The 25,157-nt window shown below is 38.5% G+C and overlaps 1 long non-coding RNA gene across 1 annotated transcript; it reads left to right on the top strand.

The window, feature by feature from the left end:
• The first annotated feature begins 17,669 nt into the window (after nucleotides 1–17,669).
• LOC148852323 (uncharacterized) lies at nucleotides 17,670–23,303 on the top strand. The gene is made up of 3 exons (XR_016099684.1): nucleotides 17,670–17,871; nucleotides 21,944–22,058; nucleotides 22,621–23,303. It is a non-coding gene; the product is annotated as an uncharacterized LOC148852323 (long non-coding RNA).
• Nucleotides 23,304–25,157: the final 1,854 nt, after the last annotated feature.

The following is a 25,157-nucleotide window of genomic DNA, read 5'->3' as shown; positions in this document are numbered from 1 at the left end:
TTCAGGGGGTGCACTATCCATAACAGTGTATTCGGCCTGGCCTTGTAACAAAGGTTGGGCCGAACCCATTTGGCTGATGTGTAGATCAATGCTTGGGTCCCACACCATACAAGGAAGCCCAACTGGGCAGCAATTAGGAATGCTTAGTGAGCACATAAGCTTAATGGGCCTAAAGCCCATTTCGAACTGGACTTATTTAATAAGTTAAATGTGGGTGAATTCTGAATTGATTCAGATCTAAATATGATTCAGATCTAGAAACCTCCTAATGAGATTAGGAGAAGGTTGATCTAATCTACAGATAAGATAAGGGTTTATCCTTATCACCTAAAGAGAGGTCTGATCCAAATATGATTTGGATAAGCAGCTCCTAATTGACAAAGTTCCTTTCAGACCAGACAATAACTAGATTTGTTATGGAAAACACGATTGTTCCTTTCAGACCAGACAATAACCAGGACAGCAGTAGGGATTGTTTTCCAAACCAACTTCCCTTTCTTGCTCAGACCAGAAAGCTTCCAATTACACAGCAAAGGCTTAGCAGACCGAGACATAACCCAACTGAGACCTTCTGAATTGACGAAGTGCTCCCATAACTTAGCATCCAGAGGGCAATGAATACACAAATTGTCATAAGATTCAGGAACCAGCCCACAAATGCCACAGTTCTGACTAGGGATATGAACCCCAAACTTGCACAAATTGGATCTAGTCAAACATCTATCAAGGGCCAGAACCCAAACGAGAATGTTTGTCTTAGAAGGACTGGTAGAAACCTAGATCTGCTTACTAGGGAACCCCAAATTAGCTCCTTGACTCAGCTTCTCAGCCATAGATTTGACTGGGAATACCCCATCACCACTCCATTTCCACTTCCATTCATCATCCACTTCAATAGAAATTTGTTGATTTTGTAACAACTTTAGAAGTTTTAGTAGTTGCACCATTTCCCAATCATAGATGTTGGAAAATGGGGCCACTATAACTTTGGAGGAGAAGCTTTGAGGTGTATCTAAAGACATTGTATTTAGAGCATTATTTGCCCCCACTCAGTTTCACAGAGTTTGCTATTCGGTTATAGGAAAATTCGTTGCCAGAATACAACAGAGCCTTGGGCGAGAATTTGCAACCAGCAAAGTTGAAGAATCTCTGAAGAAACCTTTTGTGAGACTATAGTAGACCAGACTGAGAGAGAGAGAGAGTGGATTTCGAAAAACGTATATTTTTTGAAATCTGATTCATGCTCCTTAAATAGTTTATGAAGAGATATGAAGAAAAGATAGGTGCTGGTTCAAAGAAGGCACCTTGAACAGTCACAATTTCAAACATTGTGACTGTTTAAAAAGTAATTAACAGTAAATGACTGTTAACTTTGAATTGTGTCTCATGATCACACCTGATCGAATCGTGACCGTTGATCTCATCAACGGTGACCAAAGGTCAGCATCACACCAAAACCAAAGCCGCCCTTCACGAGCAACGCGAGTGCACGCGAAGTGCGAGCAAAGTGCGCCTCTAAAGTGCCTCATTGCACTGCACACACGCGTGTGCACATGTTGCACGGTATCAAACCCTCTTAATCTCCTCTACTATTTCTTGAAGGGATAGGAAATCCATCATATGGATGCCCAAGATTGCGGAATAAAAGGGGGCAAATTTCAAAAATTTTTCTTTCCCTTCAACTGGGAATCGAATTCCCTATTTTGAAAATCATATTTTCAAGGATCATTCTTAAACCATATACTGAACCAGATCTGAACCAAAAGGAGGAGAGAGAGATAATACCTGATATAGAGAAATAATATCTCTCAACAGAGGTGTTCACGCCTAAGGTAGAAACCAAAATCTGCTCCCACTGAAGATGGCGCAGTGCAAGGTGGAGTAGAATCAACAGTGTCCTTCCTAAGAACTTGATTCTTCCCAAAAATCACCTGGACGGCTTGTGAATACAACTCCTACCAATCTTTTCTCCAAAAGATTGGAATCAAGATCCAATCTTGATTTACCCCAAGGAATGGAGATCGAACTGCAATAGGCGGCGACTGCAGGAAGGAGGCGGCTAGAGAGTATTTGTAGGGTGCAGAATTCTCTCTTCTGTGATCTCAGCTCTAAAGACAAGACTGTTGTTGATGAGTCTCTTGGATATCTAAAGGCTGCCACCCCCTCTTCCTTTTATAGACTTAAAGGGATCAGCTCCTAATCCCATTAGGAGTTGCTAACCCAAATCATATCTGGATTAGAAGTCCCTTTAAGATAAGGGATAATCCTTATCTTATCTGCAGATTAGATCAGCCAGCTCCTAATCTAATTAGGAAGTTTCCAAATCTAAATCTCATTTAGATCTTGGACTCTCTGAGTGGATAGGGTGTGGGCCCAATCCTATCAGCTGATCTTATCTCAAAATTCGCCCCTTAAAGACTAATCAAATTAGCCCAGTTCGAAATGGGCTTAAGGCCCATTTAGGCCCATTTAGGACTCCATCTTGAATCAATTGCCTAACAAATTAATGTCTTAGACTTATATGTCTGGACTTACCATTGTAAATACCACTGTAGGCTCTTGACAGAGTTGTCTCACTATCACAGTAAATGAAAATTGGAGGCGTAGGACTAGGCCAAAGTTTTATATCCAATAATAAATTCCTAATCCATTCAGCCTCTTTTCTAGTAGTCGCTAAGGCTATGAATTCGGATTCCATGGTCGATGTGAGATATACAAGTTTGTCACTTGGATGCCCGAGAGATCGCACCACCACTAATGACGAAAATCCAACTAGAGGTGGACTTGTTATCTCTATTACCGCGAATCCAACTTGCATCAGTGTACCCTTCTAGTATAGCTAGATAATCACAGTAAAACAAGCCAAGTTCCGAGGTTCTCTTGAGATACCCAAGAACTCTCCCAATTGCCTTCCATTTCTCTACACCAGGATTACTTGTAAACCGACTGAATTTACTTATTGCAAATGCAATATCAGGTCTAGTACAAAGCATAGCATACATCAAGCTTCCTACTGCACTAGCATACTCAAGTTGTGCAATTGTTTTACTAGTATTTTTTACTAGCTTTACACTAGAATCATATAGCGTGCTATATTCTTTAAACCCTAAATGCTTAAATTTCTCAAGTACTTTCTCGATATAATGTGATTGGCTTAATACATAGCCCCTACTATGCTTTTTAATTTTTATTCCCAAGATGGTATCTACTTCTCCTAAATGTTTTATCTTGAAGACAGAGGATAAATAGTTTTTAGTTTCATTTATGCTAACCATATTTGTACCCACAATAAGAATATCATCAACATAAAGACATACAATTGCTCCATAATTTTCAATGAATTTTGAGTAGATGCATCTATCAGAACTATTATGTTTAAAACCAAAATCTAGAATGCAAGAATCAAATTTTTCATGCCACTATTTAGGTGCTTGTTTTAATCCATATAGTGATTTAACCAGTTTACAAACTTTCTTCTCATTTCCAAGTAGAACAAATCCTTCTAGTTGTTCCATATAAACCTCTTCATTTAAATCACCATTTAAGAAAGCAGTTTCTATATCCATTTGGTGAATAGATAATTGATAAATGGATGCTAATGCTATGAGTGTTCTAATAGAAGTTGTTTTGCCACTAGTGCATAGGTGTCAAAGTAATCAATCCCTTCCTTTTGACTAAATCCATTGGCTACCAATCTAGACTTAAAAGTTCATACAGTTCCATCAGTATTGTGTTTTCTTTTAAACACCCATTTACATTTTATTGGTTTTGATCCTGGAGTTAGGTCTACTAGTACCCATGTGTTATTTGACATTATTGAATCCATTTCATCATTTATAGCTTCCTTCCAAAAGGTAGCATCTCTAAAGGTCCTGGCCTCACTATAGGTTTTTGGATCATTTTCAATATTCAAGACAATAGGTATGATATTTAAAATCTTCTCTTTATCAGCCTCAACCAAAAATACAATTGATTGAGTAGAGATAAAATCTGACCTAAGTGTTTCTCTGTTCTTTGTCTTTGACCTCTTCTAAGTCCTATTGTAGGTGTTACAATTGTGTAATTTCTTCTTTCAGTCTCATTATTATCAATAGGTATTGAGATCTGAGTTTCTCTTTCAGGTTCTCTGTCATTTTCTGTGGATTCATTTTCTGTAGATTCAGAACATAGTTTATTTTCAAAGAATTCAACATCTCTAGTTTCAATTATTATGTTGGACTCCAAGTCTAGAATCCTATAGGCTTTGCTATGTTCTGCATATCTAGCAAACATAATTCTCTTAGCTCTGAGTCCTAATTCGGTTCTTTTAGGTTCTGAAACTCTATAATATGCTAAGCACCCCCACACTTTTAGGTATGCTAAATTAGACTTTCTTCTTGTTCATAATTCATATGGGCATTTGTTATTAATTCTAGAAACAATTCTGTTATGTAAATGATAGGCTGCTAGGCGTGCTTCACCCCACAGGTTTAAGGGTGCATTAGTTTTTAACAACATGCAATTTATCATTTTTGTAAGTGTTCTATTTTTCCTTTCGGCCAGACCATTCTACTGAGGGGTATAGGGAGCAGAACACTGATGTATTATTCCAAATTCTTCATAGAAAGATTTAAACTCATTTTTGAAGTATTCGACACCCCTATCACTTCTAAGGATTTTAATTTTCTTATTTAGTTGATTTCCAACTTCAGTCTTGTATAGTTTAAACATGTCAAAGTCTTCATCCTTAGTTCTCATAAGCTAGACATAGGTGTACCTAGAAAAGTCATCTATAAATGTTATTAAGTATCTTTTACCTCCTCTAGTTAATATATCATTGAGTTCACAGATGTCAGAATGAATTAGTTATAGAAGTTGAGAATTTCTCTCAACATTAGGGAAGGGTTTCTTAGCCATTTTAGATTTTACACATATCTTACATTTTTCAGTTGATTCACTATTGTAAGCAATTATTCTCAGTTTGCTCATGTTCTTTAAGCATAAAATTTTTCTTCATTAAGACTTAATTTGAACATACCATTACAACCATATCCCTTTCCATCAAACATCCCATTCTTGGATAAGATTAGTTTGTCGAATTCAAAGACAACTTTGAATCTCCTCTTACAGACAAGATTTACTGAGACCAAGTTCTTTCTAATTTCAGGGACATAGAGAACATTCAGGAGAGTCAGTGTCTTTCTGGAGGTGAAATTCAACTCTACACTACCTCTTCCAGCAACTTTAGCACATGTTTGATTTCCCATGTGTCTTGAACAAGGACTTTCCCTTACAAACATGGACTGTGGCGCTTGAATCAAACCACCACCCAGAAGATGATTCTACCATGTTGAGTTCAGAAATCATGGCCACTATATTGTCTTCTACCATGTTTGCAGACTTGGTTCCACCTTTCTGATGTCGAAAGACTCGGGCATAATGCCCCTTCTTTTCACAAACATAGCATGATCCTTTCTTATTATTACTCTTCTTGAAATTCCAATCCTTCTTCTTTACTTGTAATGCAGGGTTAGTCTTCTTCGATCCGTTTTCCACAAAATTGACCTTAGAGTTCTACATACTGAAGGGATAGGAAATCCATATCTACACTCAAAGATTGTAGAATAAGGGGGCGAATTTCAAAAATTTTTCTCTCCCTTCAACTAGGAATTGAATTCCCCATTTAGAAAATCATATTTTCAAAGATCATTCTTGAACCATAAACTGAACCAGATCTAAACCAAAAGGATTAGGGAGAGAAAATACCCGATACAGAGAACTAGTATCTCTCAATGGAGGTGTTCACGCCCAAAGAAGGATCCAAAATCTGCTCCCACTGAAAATGGCGCAGTGTAGGGTGGAGCAGAACCAGTAGTGTTCTTCCAAACGAACTTGACCCTTCTCAAGAATCACTTAAACAGCTTGTGAATACAACTCCTACCAATCTTTTCTCCAAAAGATTGGTATCAAGATCCAATCTTGATATCTCCCAAGAACTGGAGATCGAACTGCTATACGTGGCGGCTACAGGAAGGAGGCGGCAAGAGAGTATTTGCAGGGTGCAGATTCTCTCTTCTTGTGATCTCAGCTTTGAAGACAAGGATGTTTATTGCTTGCATGTCATATCTAAAGGCTGCCTTCCCCTCTTCCTTTTATAGAGTTAAAGAGATCAGCTCCTTTGGATTAGAAGTCCCTTTAAGATAAGGGATAACCCTTATCTTATCTACAGATTAGATCAGCCATCTCCTAATCTAATTAGGAGGTTTCCAGATTTAAATCTCATTTAGATCTTGGACTCTCTAAGTGGATAGGGTCTGGGCTCAATCCTATCAGCTGATCCATCTCAGAATTCGCCCCTTAAGTGACTAATCAAATTAGCCCAGTTTGAAATGGGCTTAAGGCTCATTTAAGGTTATGTATTCATTTAGCCTTTCAAATTGCTGCCCAGTTGGGCTTCCTTGTATAGCGTGGGACCCAAACATTGATCTACACATTAGCCACATGGGTTCAGCCTAAACTTTGTTACAAGGCCTGGCCGAATACACTGTTATGGACAGTGCACCCCTTGAAACCCATCAGATGGGCACTATGGGCCCAACACTTACCCTAAGTGGTCCCGGGGCCAAGCCACCTTGTAACACCCAAGGACTGTGGGCAGATACAAGATTAGCCCATCAGGTATTATCCTCAATGGTCTTACACTTAACCTCTTAGCCCATAATGATCATACACTGCCCGACAAGAGAGGACCTCTCCCTCGGCTACAAGGAACAGTGTTGCACTTTCTGCTTATATGGATCCCGGGAATTAAAACCTTTTGCAAACCTTTTAGAAACCATAATGTATATACTTTTATATCTCATATAAAATATATTTTGCAAAACAAATCTCAACGATTGAAATCGGTTGCCGACAGTCTTGGTTTCCATCAATGAGAGTGCATCCCGATCATTACCTTTGTCCGATAAAGGGGCTGATCCTGTCACTATGATCTCCCACTCAGATGAATTCTCAGACTGTCCCAACATACCCAAGTTTTGACCCCTGCTAAGGATCTCACTGATTGGTATATTAAAGACAGCCCAATCCGACACCTAGTGCAGTATCATAATCAAGTCTAGGGGTCGGGTGTAACTTTCCAGTTTTTTCCATCAGTCTCCAAGGTCCAAGGCAATACTAGAAATCTGGTCCAGTTCAAAGATTCAATTAATCCTACACTGTATGTGCCTAGGGTCTCACCCCGGTAGCTAAGAAAGCCACCCCAACCGACTTGGTGGCGCCACAGTGTCAGCCTTGTCAGGATAGGTCTCCCCAAACCGACCCACTGGCTGTGAACATTCTAAACTAACACGAGTCTCATTAAGTGTCCAGTTTAAGGGTATTACACAGAAACATACCAAGGGAACATGAATCAAATATGCACTTTTATTCATTTATAATAAACTCATAAAGTAAATCTTTTTGATTGAAGCTAAGGGCAAACAAAACTGTCTAACACATACCGGCCAGGGTCTTATCCCTACTGTCTCTAATCCGAGACTCTTCTTCAATACGAAGGTGTTGCTGAATTTGCTCCAAGGTAAGTTCTTCAGCCTTGTGTAGAAGCTTCTTCCTATAATCTTTCCAAGAGGGTGGAAGTTTGGCAATGATTGCTCCGACTTGGTACGTGGTACCAACAATCTGCCTCCTTAAGTGGTACTTCCTCTCGATGTGCTTCAACTTCGAGTGGGCTCGTGGCTCCTTAGCCTGAGCAATAGCTCCATTGTTGTCACACAACAATGTGATGGGTGATGTGCTAGATGGAACTACTCCCAACTCGTGAACAAACTTGTTCATCCACACGGCTTCTTTGGCAGCCTCACTTGTGGCAATGTACTCGGCCTCGGTTGTGGAGTCTGCAGTGGACCCCTGCTTGCTGCTTTTCCAGCAAACAACACACGATCCTATCGTGAAAACATATCCAGATGTAGATCTTCTATCATCTGGATCCGAATGGAAATCGGCATCTGTATACCCTTGGATATGTAGTGAGCTACCATCGAATACTAGACAAAACTCTTTTGTCCTTCGAAGGTACTTAAGTATGTTTTTCATAGCATGCTCCTGCCTTGGGTTGGCCGGAAATCTGCTTACTACACTCACTGCCTGAGCAATGTCAGGACGAGTGCACAGCATGACATACATGATGCTCCCTACGGCAGAGGCATAGGGAACATCTTTCATGCCATCAATCTCCTTAGAAGTCTTGGAAGACATCTTCTTGGAGAGAGTGACTCTGTGCCTTAAAGGAACATTTCTTTTCTTGGAGTTTTCCATGCTGTATCTTTTGACTATTTTGTCAATGTAGGTAGATTGGGATAATCCTATTATCCGCTTCGATCTATCTCTATAGTGTCGAAAACCCAGTATATAGGAAGCTTTTCCAAGATCTTTCATGGAGAATTGCTGTGAAAGCCATACTTTCACTGTAGTCAACATTCCTACATCATTCCCAATGAGTAGAATGTCGTCTACATACAAAACCAAGAAGGTAACCTTATCTCCACTATACTTCCTGTAAACATAGGGTTCATCTGGATTCTGCTCGAAGTCAAACGATTTGATAGTAGAGTCAAAATGGATGTTCCAACTTCTAGAAGCTTGCTTAAGTCCATAAATGGATCTATTGAGTTTACATACCATGTTTTCCTAACCTGCAGCCATGAAGTCTTGCGGCTGCTGCATATAGATATCTTTAGTAAGATCTCCATTCAGGAATGCAGTTTTGACATCCATCTACCAAATCTCATAATCATGGTATGCTGCTACAGTTAACAGGATCCTAATGGATTTAAGCATGGCCATAGGCAAAAAGGTTTCCTCATAATCGATGCCCTCTTTCTAAGTGTACCCTTTCACCACCAGACGAGCTTTGAAGGTCTCAACCCTACCAATGGGGCCCTTCTTCCTCTTGTAAATCAATTTGCAACCGATTGCTTTTACCCCGGAGGGTGGATCTACTAGAGTTCAGACTCTATTGATCTCCATTGAGTCCATCTCTACTCTCATGGCCTCCACCCACTTTTGGGAATCTATGTCCAAATCTTCAAGTGTCTAACACATGGTTTCTTTCTGGTCCAAAGTTCATATGGAGTGTTCGGAACCAATTTGGTTGGAACCCGATTCAGCACGTAAATCGCAGTCTCTAATGCGTAACCCCAAAAGGATGTGGGTAACTCTGAGTGTATGAGAAGTGACCGAACCATATCAAATAAGGTCCTATTCCTCCTCTCTGAAACACCATTAAGTTGTGGTGTAGCAGGAGGAGCTAATTGTGATACTATCCCATTGTACTTTAAGTAGTCCCTGAATTCGTCAGAGAGATACTCGCCACCTCGATCAGATCAAAGGGCTTTTATTTCTCTCCCCAACTGTCTTTTGACCTCTTGTCTAAACTCTTTGAACTTTTGAAAGGATTCAAACTTGTGTCTCATTAGGTACACGTAACCATATCATGAGAAATCATCTGGGAAGGTGATGAAATACACATGTTGATTTCGTGTCCTAAGACTCAGGGGACCACATACATTAGTATGTATTAGGTCAAGTCTGCCTGTACATCTTTCAGGCTTACCGTTAAATGGCCATTTCGTCATCTTGCCTTGTAGGCAAGGCTCACAGGTGGGAAGGACCATCCTTTACCAACCTTGTGATTTGGTCAATACTGATGTGGCCAAATCGGTAATGCCACAGACACGTGGGATTAACTGTATCATGGGCTCTCTTCTTAGGGATTTCGGCCGATGTAGTTTCGGTTATGTTAGTTTCTAGAGAAGGATGTAGAACATAGAGACCGTTCTCTAGTTCCCTGTATGCAATGAATCTGTTACTTCTTTTAATAATAATCCTATTACTAAAGAAGACAGAATAACCCTCTGCACACAATTTTGAAACAGAAATCAAATTTCTTCTTAAGTTTTGTACATAAAGACAATCTTTTAGTACAATTTTTCCTTCTCTAAAAATTAACTCCACGGTTCCTATTGCCTCGGCTGCAACAATTGCAGTAGTCCCCAAGCAGATTGTAACTTATCCTTTACTCAGCCTTCTGCTTACCTTGAACCCCTACAGTGAGTTACACGCATGAGTTGAAGCCCCAGAGTCAATACACCAGGGCGCAGAAGCTACCAATAAATTGGTTTCTATAACACAAGTTTCGAAATTACCTTTCTTGTATTCCAGGTAGGCAGGACAGTTCCTTTTCCAGTGGCTAGTCTTCTTGTAGAAGTGACAGGCATCCGATGCTTTGTCTTTCTTCTGCTTCTTGGGTTTGGCAGCCTTCTTCTAGGGCTTTCTCTTTGCCTTCATTTTCTTGCCCAATTTGCTAGTTTCAACAAGCATGGCAATGGGCTCATCCTTTTTAATCAATTCTTTAGCTCTTTGCAACATATTGCTGAGCTCTTGCAAGTGGATATTCAGCTTGTTCATGTTGTAGTTCATGATGAATGGATTAAAGGATGGAGGCAGAGAGTTGAGAATAGTATTGATCTGTGTTACCAGATCCAGCCTGGATCCAAGAGCCTCTAGTTCATTGATATAACCCATCATCCGGAGACAATGGTCATGAACTTGTTGGTTCTTGGACATCTGTGCGGTCATGAACTATTTCAAGACCTTCTACCAAGTAAAACGATTCTGCTCTTCGTACATTGTCTTAAGACTATCCAATACATCTTTGGCAAGTTCGATTTGATCGAACTGCCTCTGAATTGGATTGTCCAAAGAGGCAATGATATAGCAGCGGGCAAGAAAGTTTTTCTCCTCCCATTCTGGGTATTCTCGTCTACGGGCCCCAGAAGCCCTATCTCCTGGGCGATCCGGGGCAGGATTCTTGACTACCTTATCTAACTTTTCAGAGGTTAAGACCAACATAAGGTTCCTGTACCAGTCGGCATAGTTTGGGCCCTTAAGCTTGTTGTCATCAAGAAGCTTTGCAAATGATCTGTTTGCCATTTTCTGATAAAAGAGCAAACATCAGTCCACAACCTAATTTGATTCATGTTCTTTTCATAGATATGGATTTTAATCTATGATCCATTTCCATTTATTCATGTTTGAGATTTCCCTCCTTCCTCAGTGATGGAGACTATGGGTTGTCTCTAGAAATGTGAGAAATCACATAGGGTGCATGGAGCCAACTATTTCAGCTGCATAACCCCACCACCTTTCTGTGAAGGATCATATCCACTCATCATATGAGTTTTCCCTTTGGCCTCTGTCAGACAAGGTTCAGAGCCATTTTCAGGTAAACATTTTTGTCTAGTGAGTGCTCACCCATCATTTTTGTGAACGCCAAGGTACCGTGAGAGAGTTCCCATTTTTTGGTGAAGCCCCTCCCACATCAGTCTATGATGCCCCTATCATCTCATGAAACACTTAGACAAGCTCAACAGCAAATGGATAGCCCATTTTCTAGTGCGTTTCCTCATTACTGAAGGACCCATCCTCATGCTATTGATGGAAAGCCTTTAGAGAGTTCATCATATGAATCTCCCTATCACTTGCACTCATATTAGCTGGAGGGAACAAATAATTACGCCCTAGTTTGATTTAGGTCAAACCAAAGTGGCTCCCATTGACTTTCATAAAGCCAGATTTCGATGGGCCTTAAATCGGATAGGGTTCCGCACGTAACCTCTTGATGAGGTGTGGGGTCCACCACTGAGAGAGGTCATCCAATGACTAGAAGGGACACCATGGCAATGATGTGCATTCAGCCATGGTGTACGTAAGAGCCACTGTCGAATGAGTATGGGCCAAGTACTTATGGACCATGTACGTAGCACATCACACATCCAAACATCTCATGCAGGGATAAATTGATTCAATTAAATAATTATCTGTAAGGCCCATTGGAAGCCCGTTAAAAATCCATAATATTAATCATTAATATTATCTAGGTATATGGGCTGAATTAGGGTTACCCAGTTCGGCCCATATAGCTTTATCCTTTGAAGTGGGCTTTTAGCAGTTTTAACTATTTAAAACTGAGCCTTTACAGGTTGGGCCGAATTAACCATTTAATTAAATATCAATCCTCAGGCCCATTAGTGGGAAAATTAGGGCTGACTTTCAGCCTTGATTAAACCCTAGATTTGGTCCAAACAATTTTGAACCAATCTTGGTTCAAATGGGTCTAGGGTTTGATCTTTAATTAAATCCTTAATTCAAGAAAATAATATGAAATTAAATAACTGATAAAAGAAAATCAAGAATCAGTTAAATAGGGCTGTTTGCACACTCCATCCTACAAAATAGAGGTTAGATCATAGATTGAAGTTTCACAAACTGCAAATCGCAGATAGCGAATGTCCCATTTGCGAAATCTCCTTCTCTGTGCCACCATTTTCAATCCAAAATAAAAATAAATAGAAATCCTATTTCTATTAATAATTACATCAGATCAAATGCCTATACATTGAGTCTAAAATAAAAAAAAAAATTATTTACAGACCAAATGTGATAAATAAATTCAAGAAATTGCAAATTTTGCAGTTCTCCCTGCGCAAACCAAGAATTCGATCTCCTCTTGTACGAACAGCCCATAAATCAAGAAAATCATATAAACTATTCTAAATAATAATCAGTTTTATATAAAATCAATTTCAGATTATTTGCCCATCAATTTTGGGAACAAATTTCCCAATATCTGCGCAAATTGGGTAGAATGCCTTCTCCCTATTTGAGCAGATTCAGATCTAAAACATAATGGTTCAAGATTTGAACTTGGCTCTGATACCACTAAAGGGATAGGAAATCCATCTCATGGATGCCCAAAGATTGCGGAATATGGGGGCGAATTACAAAAATTTTTCTCTCCCTTCAACTGGAAATCAAATTCCCCATTTAGAAAATCATATTTTCAAAGATCATTCTTGAACCATAAACTGAACCAGATCTAAACCAAAAGGATTAGGGAGAGAAAATACCCGATACAGAGAACTAGTATCTCTCAATGGAGGTGTTCACGCCCAAAGAAGGATCCAAAATCTGCTCCCACTGAAGATGGCGCAGTGTAGGGTGGAGCAGAACCAGTAGTGTTCTTCCAAACGAACTTGACCCTTCTCAAGAATCACTTAAACAGCTTGTGAATACAACTCCTACCAATCTTTTCTCCAAAAGATTGGTATCAAGATCCAATCTTGATATCTCCCAAGAACTGGAGATCGAACTGCTATACGTGGCGGCTACAGGAAGGAGGCGGCAAGAGAGTATTTGCAGGATGCAGATTCTCTCTTCTTGTGATCTTAGCTTTGAAGACAAGGATGTTTATTGCTTGCATGTCATATCTAAAGGCTGCCTTCCCCTCTTCCTTTTATAGAGTTAAAGAGATCAGCTCCTAATTCCATTAGGAGTTGCTAACCCAAATCATATTTGGATTAGAAGTCCCTTTAAGATAAGGGATAACCCTTATCTTATCTGTAGATTAGATTAGCCATCTCTTAATCTAATTAGGAGGTTTTCAGATCTAAATCTCATTTAGATCTTGGACTCTCTAAGTGGATAGGGTATGGGCCCAATCCTATCAGCTGATCCATCTCAGAATTCGCCCCTTAAGTGACTAATCAAATTAGCCCAGTTCGAAATGGGCTTAAGGCTCATTTAAGGTTATGTATTCATTTAGCCTTTCAAATTGCTACCCAGTTGGGCTTCCTTGTATAGCGTGGGACCCAAACATTGATCTACACATTAGCCACATGGGTTCAGCCTAAACTTTGTTACAAGGCCTGGCCGAATACACTGTTATGGACAATGCACCCCTTGGAACCCATCAGATGGGCTCTATGGGCCCAACACTTACCCTAAGTGGTCCCTGGGCCAAGCCACCTTGTAACACCCAGGGACTGTGGGCAGATACAAGATTAGCCCATCAGGTATTATCCTCAATGGTCTTACACTTAACATCTCAGCCCATAATGATCATACACTACCCGACAAGAGAGGACCTCTCCCTCGGCTGCAAGGAACAGTGTTGCACTTTCTGCTTATATGGATCCCAGGAATTAAAACCTTTTGCAAACCTTTTAGAAACCATAATATATATACTTTTATATCTCATACAAAATATATTTTGCAAAACAAATCTCAACGATTGAAATCGACTGCCGGCAGTCTTGGTTTCCATGAGTGAGAGTGAATCCCCGATCATTACCTTTATCCAACAAAGGGGTTGATCCTGTCACTATGATCACCCACTCAGATGAATTCTCAGACTGTCCCAACATACCCTGGTTTTGACCCCCGCTAAGGATCTCACTGATTGATACATTAAAGATAACCCAATCCGACACCTAGTGCAGAATCATAATCAAGTCTAGGGGTCGGGTGTAACTTTCTAGTTTTGCCCATCAGTCTCCAAGGTCCAGGGCAATACTAGAAATCTGGTCCAGTTCAAAGATTCAATTAATCATACACTGTATGTGCCTAGGGTCTCACCCTAGTAGTTGAGACAAGCCACCCCAACCGACTTGGTGGCGCCACAGTGTCAGCCTTGTCAGAATAGGTCTCCCCAGACCGACCCACTGGCTGTGAACATTCTAAACTAACACGAGTCTCATTAAGTGTCCAGTTTAAGGGTATTACACAGAAACATACTGAGGGAACATGAATCAAATCTGCACTTTTATTCATTTACAATAAACTCATAAAGTACATCATTTTGATTGAAGCTAAGGGCATGCAAAACTTTCTAACACATACCGCCAGGCCTACTGCCTCTAATCCGAGACTCTTCTCCAATACGAAGGTATTGCTGAATTTGCTCCAAAGTAAGTTCTTCATGCTTGTGTAGAAGCTTCTTCCTATAATCCTTCCAAGAGGGTGGAAGTTTGACAATGATTGCTCCCACTTGGAAAGATTCAGGAAGGATGATGTCAAGGGATCGAATTTTGTTGACTATCACCTGTAGTTCATGAAATTGCTCCAGTATGGGTTTATGGTCATTCATGGTGAAATCAAAGTATTCTGTAATGAGATACTTATTCGTACCTATTTCTTGCACCTTTTATTTGAATGCGAGGGCCATCCAAATTTCTTTTGTAGATGTAAATTCCTTGTAGAAGTTGAAGAGTTAGTTTGATAAGGCATTCAGTATGTTTCCTAGGCACAAAAGTGAGTCCTCTTCTCATTTTGCTCTTTCCTTCTTTAGTTTTTCTTAGTCTTTGTCAGTGGGTTCAGGAAGTGATTACAGATTCGGGTCCAGCAGTAGTATAGTTTTAGCGTGGTCAGAAAGAAGATCATCTTGTCTTGTCATCGACTGAAATTTGCTCCATCGAACTGGTCTAGTCGAACAAGATCTTGGTTCATCATCTTGATCAAAGTCATGCTTGCTTCCACCTCCATTGCAGAAGAACGTTCTAAGATTGTTGGAAAATGGGGTCACTGTAAATTTGGAGGAGAAGCTCTGAGGCACGTCTGAAGACACTATACTTAGAACCTTATTTGCCCCCACTCAGTTTCACTAAGTTTGTTGTTGGGTTATAGGAAAATCCATTCCCAGGATAAAACAGAGCCTTGGGTGAGAATCTGCAACCAGCAAAGTTGAAGAATCTTCAGAGAAACCTTCTCTGAGACTATAGAAGACCGGACTGAGAGAGAGAGAGTGGATTTCGAAAAAAGTGTGTTTTTTGAAGTCTGATTCATGCTCCTTAAATAGTTTATGAAGAGGTACGAAGAAAAGGTAGGTGCTGGTTCAGAGAAGGCACCTTGAACAATCACAATTTCAAACTTTGTGACTATTTAAAAAGTAGTTAACAGTACTGTTAACTTTGAATTGTGCCTCTTGATCACACCCGATTGAATCGTGACCTTTGATCTCATCTACGGTGATCAAAAGTCAGCATCACTCCAAAACCAAAGTCACCCTTCGAGTGTCACGCGGGTGCGAGCAAAGTGTGCCTCTAAAGCGCGTCATTATGCCGCACACACGTGTGCACATGCATGCACATGCGTTGCGCGGTATCAAACCTCCATACTCTCTTCTACTATTTCTCAAGAGTGTAAATCAGCTCTTATTAAAATACTAAAGACAAAGCTTATAATTTTCCAATGTGAGACAAGTTCAAAATTGGGTTTTGTAAGACAAAAGATAATTTTCCTTCTAAAAGTTCAGGCACTTCATCTATTTTTAGACAGTCCTTTAGAGGCTTTAGTTTTCTTCTATCATATTTGTTTCTTAATGCCAAAAACTATAACCCAAAGCATGTTTTCAGTGTTGTGGTTCAATAGATCACTGAAAATTTTATATTCAAAATAACCTGAATTATTATTTTGTCATGTGTAAAAGCTACCATGCATACTGAAACTTGAATTAAGATAAAACTATGATATTGCATCATGTATACTGGGTTTCATGAGCTCGGGCCTAGGCATTTTCTGTTACTAAGTGGTAATGTCCATCCCAAACCCGGTCTAAACCCATCTTGTGAAAAGGTCTAATCATCAATGAAACATTCATTCAAATTGAACATGACTCAAAAGAATTTGGTCAAACCTGTGAACATGTCTGAACCCAACCTGTGAATAAGTCTAATCAGCTTGAGCTGAAAGTTCAGCATTTGGTGGGACCAAATGCAATATGTGCAATGAATATGGGTGTTATTAATAGAATTGAAATAATTAAGTGATGTCATTGTCAATTCATATGGCTTTACACCCATTTCACCCACAGTCCATGGTCCAAAGCTCTATAATTGCATTTGAATAGGACTCTTCACAATAAATCTCAATTAAATATAAAAAATTTAATAACTAAATCATATTTTAAATATTATTTAAAAACAAATAAATAGATTAAATACCAAAATTATATAGTAACTTTAAGAAATTTAACAAAAGTACAAAAATAATTATAACAGAATAATTGACTCCACGATTCAATGGTTCATTGTATTCTGCAGCTAGCTGGAATTTATTATTTTTATTGACTCGTCCTTAAGCTGTTTGTGGATATAATTTTTCCAATTCATCAATTCTTGGTCCTATATGAAAACAAAATAATTGACTCCACGGCAGCCCATGATCCAAGCTCTCTACACATTTAATATCATTGTTCATTTAATTCCACCTTTCGTGAGCTATCAATGTCATTCTGATGAGAGTAGAATTTATCATATTTTTATCCCTGGTTATTCTGTCTTTTATACTAAATTATCTAATTAGATTCATATCTCTTGTATTTTGGTCCAGGGTATGAAAGAAGGCATCAAGAGCAAAGAAAGTCAAATCGGATGATTTTTCACAGTTTCGACATCGTTCAGTAATCTAGGACTAACTCGCGTCTCCGAACTCCGAATGGACTGATTCAAAATCCACTGAAAAGATAAGAGAAATAACCACAACTTTTATGTTTTGAGCTTTCACAGATTCGGCCTGCATCAAAGTCAAATCCGGGCCCGAAGTCGGGGAAATTTCGTAGGAAGGCCCAATCCGCAGTTGAAGCCCAACTCGCAGAAAAGCCTGGCTGAAGCCCAATCCGCAGAGGAGGTCTATTACGAACTCAAGAACAAGAAACTAAGAAGAATCATTCTAGATCTAAACTCTTGATGTAATCTTAGAATGAAAAAGTGACTAAATTCAAGAGATAAAGAGATAGGATTAGAATTCGGATAGGACTTTCTATTTCTTGTAAAGATCAACTTCAAGAGAAAGTAGGAGATCACCCTCTCTCCTTTAATCTATAAGAAGGAGGGGGAAGACCAGCTTGAGGTTTCACTTGATCACTGAATCACACAATTACTCAATCTTGGGGATTGAATCAAGAAGAAAGGACAAATCAATCAAGAAAGGAGCAAGAATTCAAGAAGAAGGTGGCGGCAAGAGGAGGAGATCTCAGCATCATGGGCGATTCTAAGAGTTCTTTCTTTCCCTTTGTTTGCTTTAATTCTTCTATTATGAACTGATTTGTTTCTTGCTAGGGTTGAGTAAAGCCTAATTATGTTAATGAATATATTTTTATCTTTATGATTTATCCAAGATTGTGATTTTCATATAGTCTATGAATTATTGTGCTTAATGCAATTAAGAGCTTGGCCATCTCTTAATTGATTTGAGTTATGTGAATGAATCGAGAGAGGAATTCACATAATTGACAGAATAATTCATAGTGTGAATTGAATGATATATAGAGATATATATACATGATTCATCTGAATTGCATGGTCTTCTTGGACTTAATGCACTCCCAACTTTGGAGCTCTACTCGAGAGATCGAAGGGCTACCTGATGGGCGTAGGTTTAGTATATCTCGAGAGAGAATATTAAATAAATTTGGGAAAATCTCAGTTTATGGGAATGACAATTAGTCTTGGATAATCAAACCCATCAATATTCATTACATTGTTAGGTGGACAAAAAATCCTAGCGATTTCATCATTTGCATATTCGATTAATGACCACCCTTGTTTTTATTTTGTTTTTCTAGTTTTTATTTTCAATAGTTTTTGCTTAAATCTGAATTTCGATTGTCTAGATAATTACGAAAAACTGTGGTTCTAATACTTATTTTGTTAAATCCCCATGGGAATGATATTTTATACTACTTGATAACTAGTGCACTTATTAGGGTTATATTCATAGCTATCACATTCCATAAGCCTTATTCAAATTTCCTCTCACCATTGTTATAGCCTTACAAGCTTAATTGTAATTATTAATCAAAACTCAACAATCTACTTAATCTTAGAGCTTGGTATTAAGTGGGTTAAAATGATGATATATCATTATCATATTTCACATAAACCTTATCCCAACTCTAATATGGGGTAGTCTACATGGACTTATGTCTTTTAGTGTCATTCTATTATATATGGTGCCATATCATTGTTAAATTAATTATGCTTAAATTATTTTTTATTACTTCAACTTATTTTCTTTTTAGTCTGTCCCTAATCTTTTTTATCACCTTCAATCTGTGATGATTCATCATTTCTTTTTACTAATGTTGTTAATGGTTTTTTATGCATATGATTAAATCATCTTAACTTTTAGACTATGTTTGGTTTGAAGGAAAGGTAAGGGAAAGGAAGGGAAACTCATACAAGGTTTGCAAAAGTTTTCCTACATTTCTTTTCCTTTCCCTACTTTTTACTTCAAACCAAACAAAGCCTCAAGATTTCCTAAAACCTACTATTTTGTCAAAGACCATTGGTTTCATTAAAACCCACTCAAAGGAACAGGAACAAAATAAAAGTATCAAAGGAACAGAAATTATGAACAAACTTGGATTAAAACCAAGCCAAATAAGAAAGGTTGAAGATGAGAAGAAACTTCATTCTCACTCATTGAATATTTCTGCTGTACAAATCCTTATATATAGAAAATTGTTGTAACTAACCTGCCAGCTCATGCAACAACACATGTAGGGAATAATTCTAGAACATGGACAGCTCATTAACTCAAAACTAACTCTCTAACTAACTATGAGCTATGCTAGGCGAAGATAAGGTACCTCATATACAATATACATATCATAACATCCCCCCTTCAAGTTGGTACTTGGTGAAAATCAACCAAGCCCAACTTGGATAGCAAATAAGAAAATTGCAGACCGGAGAGGCCTTTAGTAAAGATGTCAGCCACCTGGTGCTTCGTTGAAACATGTTGAAGAATGATAAAACCCTTCTTGAAGTTATCTCGGACTAAGTGACAACCGATATGAGATGTTTGGGGCATTCGGGGAAGACAGGTGTAATATGCATGGCAGCTTGGTTATCACACTAGCGAGTGATTGGTAGTTGAAGAGAAATACAAAAATCAGCAAGAATGTATGAAATCCAAAGCAATTTGCAGATAGTGGAGGCCAAGTTGCGATACTCTGCCTCTGTTGATGATCGAGATACCGTGGTTTGCTTATTTGTTTTCCACGATTTTAAGGCAGAACCTAGATAGATGCAGTATCCAGTAAGTGATCTTCTGCTCTATGGACAAGACGCCTAGTTTGAATTTGAATATGCTTCCACAACAAGAGAGTTATTTGTTGGATAAAAAAGACCTGTTGATGGATATCCCTTTAAGTATCGAAGAAGATGAATGGCAGCATCCCAGTGAGGTTGACATGGAGAATTAATGTGTTGACTGAGTTGCTATACAACAAAGGCGATGTCTGGCCTACTGAGGCTTAAATAATGTAGTCGACCAACTAGTCTTCGATACTTGTTAGGTTCAGCAAGTGGTGTCCCTTTATCAGCAAATAATTTTTGGCCTTTAGGAAATGGAGTGGAAGCTAGCTTTATCAGAAAATAATTTCCCCTTGCAATTTCAAGTCCAAGGAAATACTTGGCATGTCCCAAGTCCTTGATGGTAAAAGCAGCATCCAGGAAACTTTTATCATCAAGACTTTATCTTCACATGTTCCAGTAATAAGGACATCGTCCATATAAACAACGAGTGCCAGGAAATAAGAACCAGTAGATAGAATAAACAAACAGTGACCAGAGGTTGATTGAACAAAATCATATTGTTTCAAATGAACACAAAACTCTGAATTCCACTATCTTGATGTCTGTTTTAACCCATATAGAGATCTTTTAAGCTTGCAAACCTTCCCATTTGCAGATTTAGAATATCCTTGAGGAGGCACCATATACACTTCTTCATCAAGATGTCCATGTAGAAATGCATTGTTAATATCCACCTGATGAATAGGCCAATTCTTTGCTGTAGCAATAGCAGGAAAAATTCTAACAGACCAATTTAGCCATTGGTGAAAAACTGTCAAAATAGTCAATCCCTTCCACTTGATCATATCCTTTTGCAACTAGCCTAGCTTTAAACCTCTCAACACTTCCATCAGCATTCAATTTAGTTTTGCAAACCCATTTGGATCCTATAGCCTTCTTTCCTAGTGGTAGTGTTGTTATTTCCCAAGTTTGATTTTGCTCAAGAGCTTGCAATTCCCTATTCATTGCCTTAACCCAACCTGCATTTATACTAGCTTCTCATTAGCTAAAAAGGATAAATATGCACTATTGACACAAGAAGGTTTAATAAATGGAAAAGTTGGAGGTGAACATTGGGCATGGTCGTGTGATATCTGAGACCTTTGAAACAAATAAAAAATTTTGGCAGAAGGCAATGTGCTAGTAGTAGCCATATTTGTTACAAAGTCATTGAGCCAAATTGGTTTCAGTTTAGGCCTAGTGCTATGCCTAGGAACCAAGGTTGATTGGGTAGGGCTTTGATCAGGTGCAATAGGAGAAGATGGAATTGGTTCAATATCATTTTGTTATGAAATTTTAGGAGTGAGATCATTTAGTTGAATTTTTGGTTCTATGGGTTGATCAAGTATATCATTTGTTTCTGTCACAATTGGAAGGGGTAATGTATCAGTGTGTTCTAAAGACTTGCTAAAAGGGAATATAGATTCATGAAAGACAATGTCCCTAGTAACATAGACTTTATGTGATTCAACATCGTATGCTTGAAATGCCTTTTGACCTTGAGTGTAGCCAATAAAAATACATTTGAAACTCCTTGTTTAAAATTTATCCTTATGAGGAGAAGTATTTGCTACATAACACAAATATCCAAACACTCTTTAGTGTTTGTAATCCGGTTTCTTGTTATGTAAAATCTCAAAAGGTGTTTTCCATCCTAAAATAGAACTAGGAAGTTTATTTATGATGTGTGTAGCCACTAAAATTGAATGGACCCAAAATTTCTTGGGTAAATTTGATTGAAACATCAAAGAGCGTGCCACTTGAAGTAAATGTTTGTGATTTCTTTCTACTATTCCATTTTGTTGGGGTATATATGCACAACTCTTTTGATGCAAAATCCCATTATCAAGTAAAACCTTTTGAAATTCTTTGTTGACAAATTTTGTGCCATTGTCTGTCCTTACAAGCTTTATTCTTTTCTCAAATTGAGTGGTAACCATAGTATGAAAATTAATAAAAATAGTGAGTGTGTGCATTTTATTTGGCAGTAAATAGGTCCATGTTGCCCTACTGAAATCATCTACAATTGTAGCACATAGTGTGGACCAGACAAGGAAGGTTGTCTATAAGGTTCCCATAAACCCAAGTGTATTAACTCAAAAGGTATTGATGTGTGAATACTGCTAAGATTAAAAAGAAGTCTTTGTTGTTTTGATTTGTAGCAAATATCACATAAAGGTAAATGATGATTCATGGTTTTCTTACACTAATCTAGATGTTTTAAAGCAACAACTGATGCATGCCCAAGCCTTTTGTGCTAGAGAGATAAAGGTAAACAAGATGATGTATTAGCAAATAAAGAACCAGAATTGTCAAATACATCATGTTTAGGAATCTTAGTTTTAGTCTGCAAAGCAGAAATTACCTTTGGTTTACAATGATCTTCAAAATGATCAAAACGAGATTTGTCTAGAATATATATAGGTTTCCTACTAGCTTGCCTACAGCCAATATCTTTTCAGTCCATTGGTCCTGCAATATACACTAGTTAGGCTTAAAAATGAATTCGATATTTGTTGATTTAGCAAGCTTGTTAACAGAAAGCAAGTTGAATTTGAAGGTTGGTGATGAGACCAAAAAGAATCCTATTTTTATCCTCTAATATTCACTCTTTTATATTTATTTATCACTTAAATGAATTCATTACTCTTGTATTTCGATTCAGGGCAATAAAGAAGGCAATTGGAAGAAAACAGGGCAAATCGGTTGATTTTGCACAGTTTCGGCGGCAGTCAGTAATCTGGGCCTAACTCTCAATTCCGGACACCGAATTGGACAATTCAAGAAGCATTAGAAAGATGAAAGGAAGGCCCACAACTTTTATATTTTGGGTTTTGATAGATCCGGCCCGCATCGAATACGAAAATGAGCCCAAAGTCGGAGCAAGTTCGCAGCCAAGCCCATTTCACAACCTAAGCCCAACTCGCAGAAGTACCTTGAAGCAGCCCAACTCGAATTCAAGAGTTAAGAGTCCGAATTTCGAATGTAATCTCCAAGGAGAGAGTTTTATTAGATCTAAAGTCTTGAATGTAATCCTAGAGAAATAAGAAGATTGAGATTAGAGCATTAGATAAGAGATAGGATAGGATTAGTTTAAGATAAGATCAAAACACCCTAAAGATAAGATGATCTCCTAGAATGAGTTGGAAAACAGCCTTCTCCTTTGGCTATATAAAGAGGGGGGCGAACCAGCTCTAGCAATCACTCATTCCAAGATCCAAGAGATCATCAAGAAGATCAAGAAGCAAGAAGGCAGTTCGGCTATGGAGAAGAAGAGCATGGAGATTGCGCAGATCATGAGTAGCTAAGCTTCTTTTTCTGGTTCAAGGGGGGAGGTTCGATTGTGTCATTGTGAGGTTCTGTAGTTACTTTATTTTCTTTCTTTTTAATTCAAGTATTCATTGGTTCTTGTGCATATTTTTATTGGATGTTAATGTTAATTAGTCTGACAAGCTGAATTAATGTTGATTTTCCTACTGCTATCCATGATTTCGGTGATCCGTAATTGTCACGAATAATGGTACAAGTAGCAATTAGGTTGTTATCTTTTTTGGGTCAATTGTTCGTGAAAGCCTTTGACCAATGTTTAAACATGGTTCAACCTAAAAGAATCGATGGAACAAAATTCAGTATTTGCAGCTATTTCAATTATTGTTATTTTGGTTTAACTGTTTTCACAAATCTTAATGCTATCATTGTTTAACATGGAACGCTATCGTACCCAGTTGAGTGGTGATAAGTGTTGATCGAATTCTGGGTTTGGTCAACTGAATTAGGAAAACACAAGGTTTATTATGGCTATCCTAATAAATCTAAGGTTAAATGCTTAAATTGCAAGAATGCTAAATTGTACCTAGGATCGATGGCCAATCGATTCAACCCGAACCCTTGAACCAGAATTCAGTAAGACTGATTTTCTCTTGTTTGTTTAGTTTGTTATTCTTTTAATTTTAGTTATTTAATATTCCCACACAATTACTTTATCCATTCGGCTAAGAGATTACTGATTTGCTCCCTGTGGGATTTGACCTAGAACCACTTTTATTGCAAATATTTTATTGTGGGACTAGTACTAATTTTGAGGGATTCGACAAACCCGTCAAAATTTTGGCGCCGTTGCCGGGGAGCAACTTTAATTTCTTAGCTATTACCTTCCTCTTGTTAACCTCTTTTGTTTTATGACTCGTGCTTCTCAACGAGGTAAACTCGAGTACAATCCCGAAATTGAGAGGAAGGAGGCGAAGCAAAGGAAGGATCGTTCACCAAAGAAGGTGAATTCAGATTGTGATCTTCCCATCTTCGAAGAAGTAGAAAGAATGGCTGACAGAGAGAGGACATTAAGGGAGTTGGCTGCACCAATTATGAACCAACAACCTTTATGCATCACGTACCCCACTCTTGAGGTAGCCTTTGAACTCAAATCTGGTTTGATTCAATTATTACCTCTGTTTCATGGTTTCCCAGGTGAGGACCCTCACAAACATCTAAAGGAATTTCATGTCATCTGTTCAAGCATGAAACCCCATGGTATGACCGAGGACCAGGTAAAACTCATAGCCTTTCCATTTACTTTAAGAGATAAAGCAAAGGATTGGTTGTATATTCTCCCACCCGGTTCAGTACGCACATGGGATGAAATGAATAGGATATTTTTAGATAAATATTTTCCTGCATCCCGGGCTGCAAATATAAGAAAAGAAATATGTGGAGTTCGGCAGTTTGGTGGTGAGACATTATATGAATATTGGGAAAGGTTTAAGCAACTTGTTGCTAGTTGTCCCCACCACCAAATTCCTGAACAATTGTTAATCCAATACTTCTATGAAGGGCTTCAGCCCATGGATAGAAGTATGGTCAATGCAGCCAGTGGAGGAGCTCTAGTGAACAAGACACCTGAAGCGGCCAGGGAATTAATCTCCAATATGGCCAAAAATTCTCAGCAATTTGGTACAAGGACAGAAGGTACCATTCAAAGGGTTAACGAGGTAAGCCATGCAAATTTAGAAAACCAGATTTCTGATTTAACTGCCTTGGTTAAGCAGCTCGCAGCAGGATAGTTACAAACTGCCAGGGTGTGTGGTATCTGTTCAATCCCTGGACATCCTACAGACATGTGTCCATCATTACAAGATGGCCCGATGCAGCAAGTCAATGCCATGGGAGGATTCCCGGGCCAGCCCCAATGAAAGTATGATCCTTACT

This window comes from Nelumbo lutea, chromosome 5 (genome assembly GCF_056320005.1).
Source record: "Nelumbo lutea isolate HS-2025 chromosome 5, American lotus-T2T, whole genome shotgun sequence".
In the NCBI taxonomy this organism is placed as follows: Eukaryota; Viridiplantae; Streptophyta; class Magnoliopsida; order Proteales; family Nelumbonaceae; genus Nelumbo; species Nelumbo lutea.
Note: the sequence above shows the minus strand (reverse complement) of the source record. Positions and strands in the feature narration are given on the sequence as shown.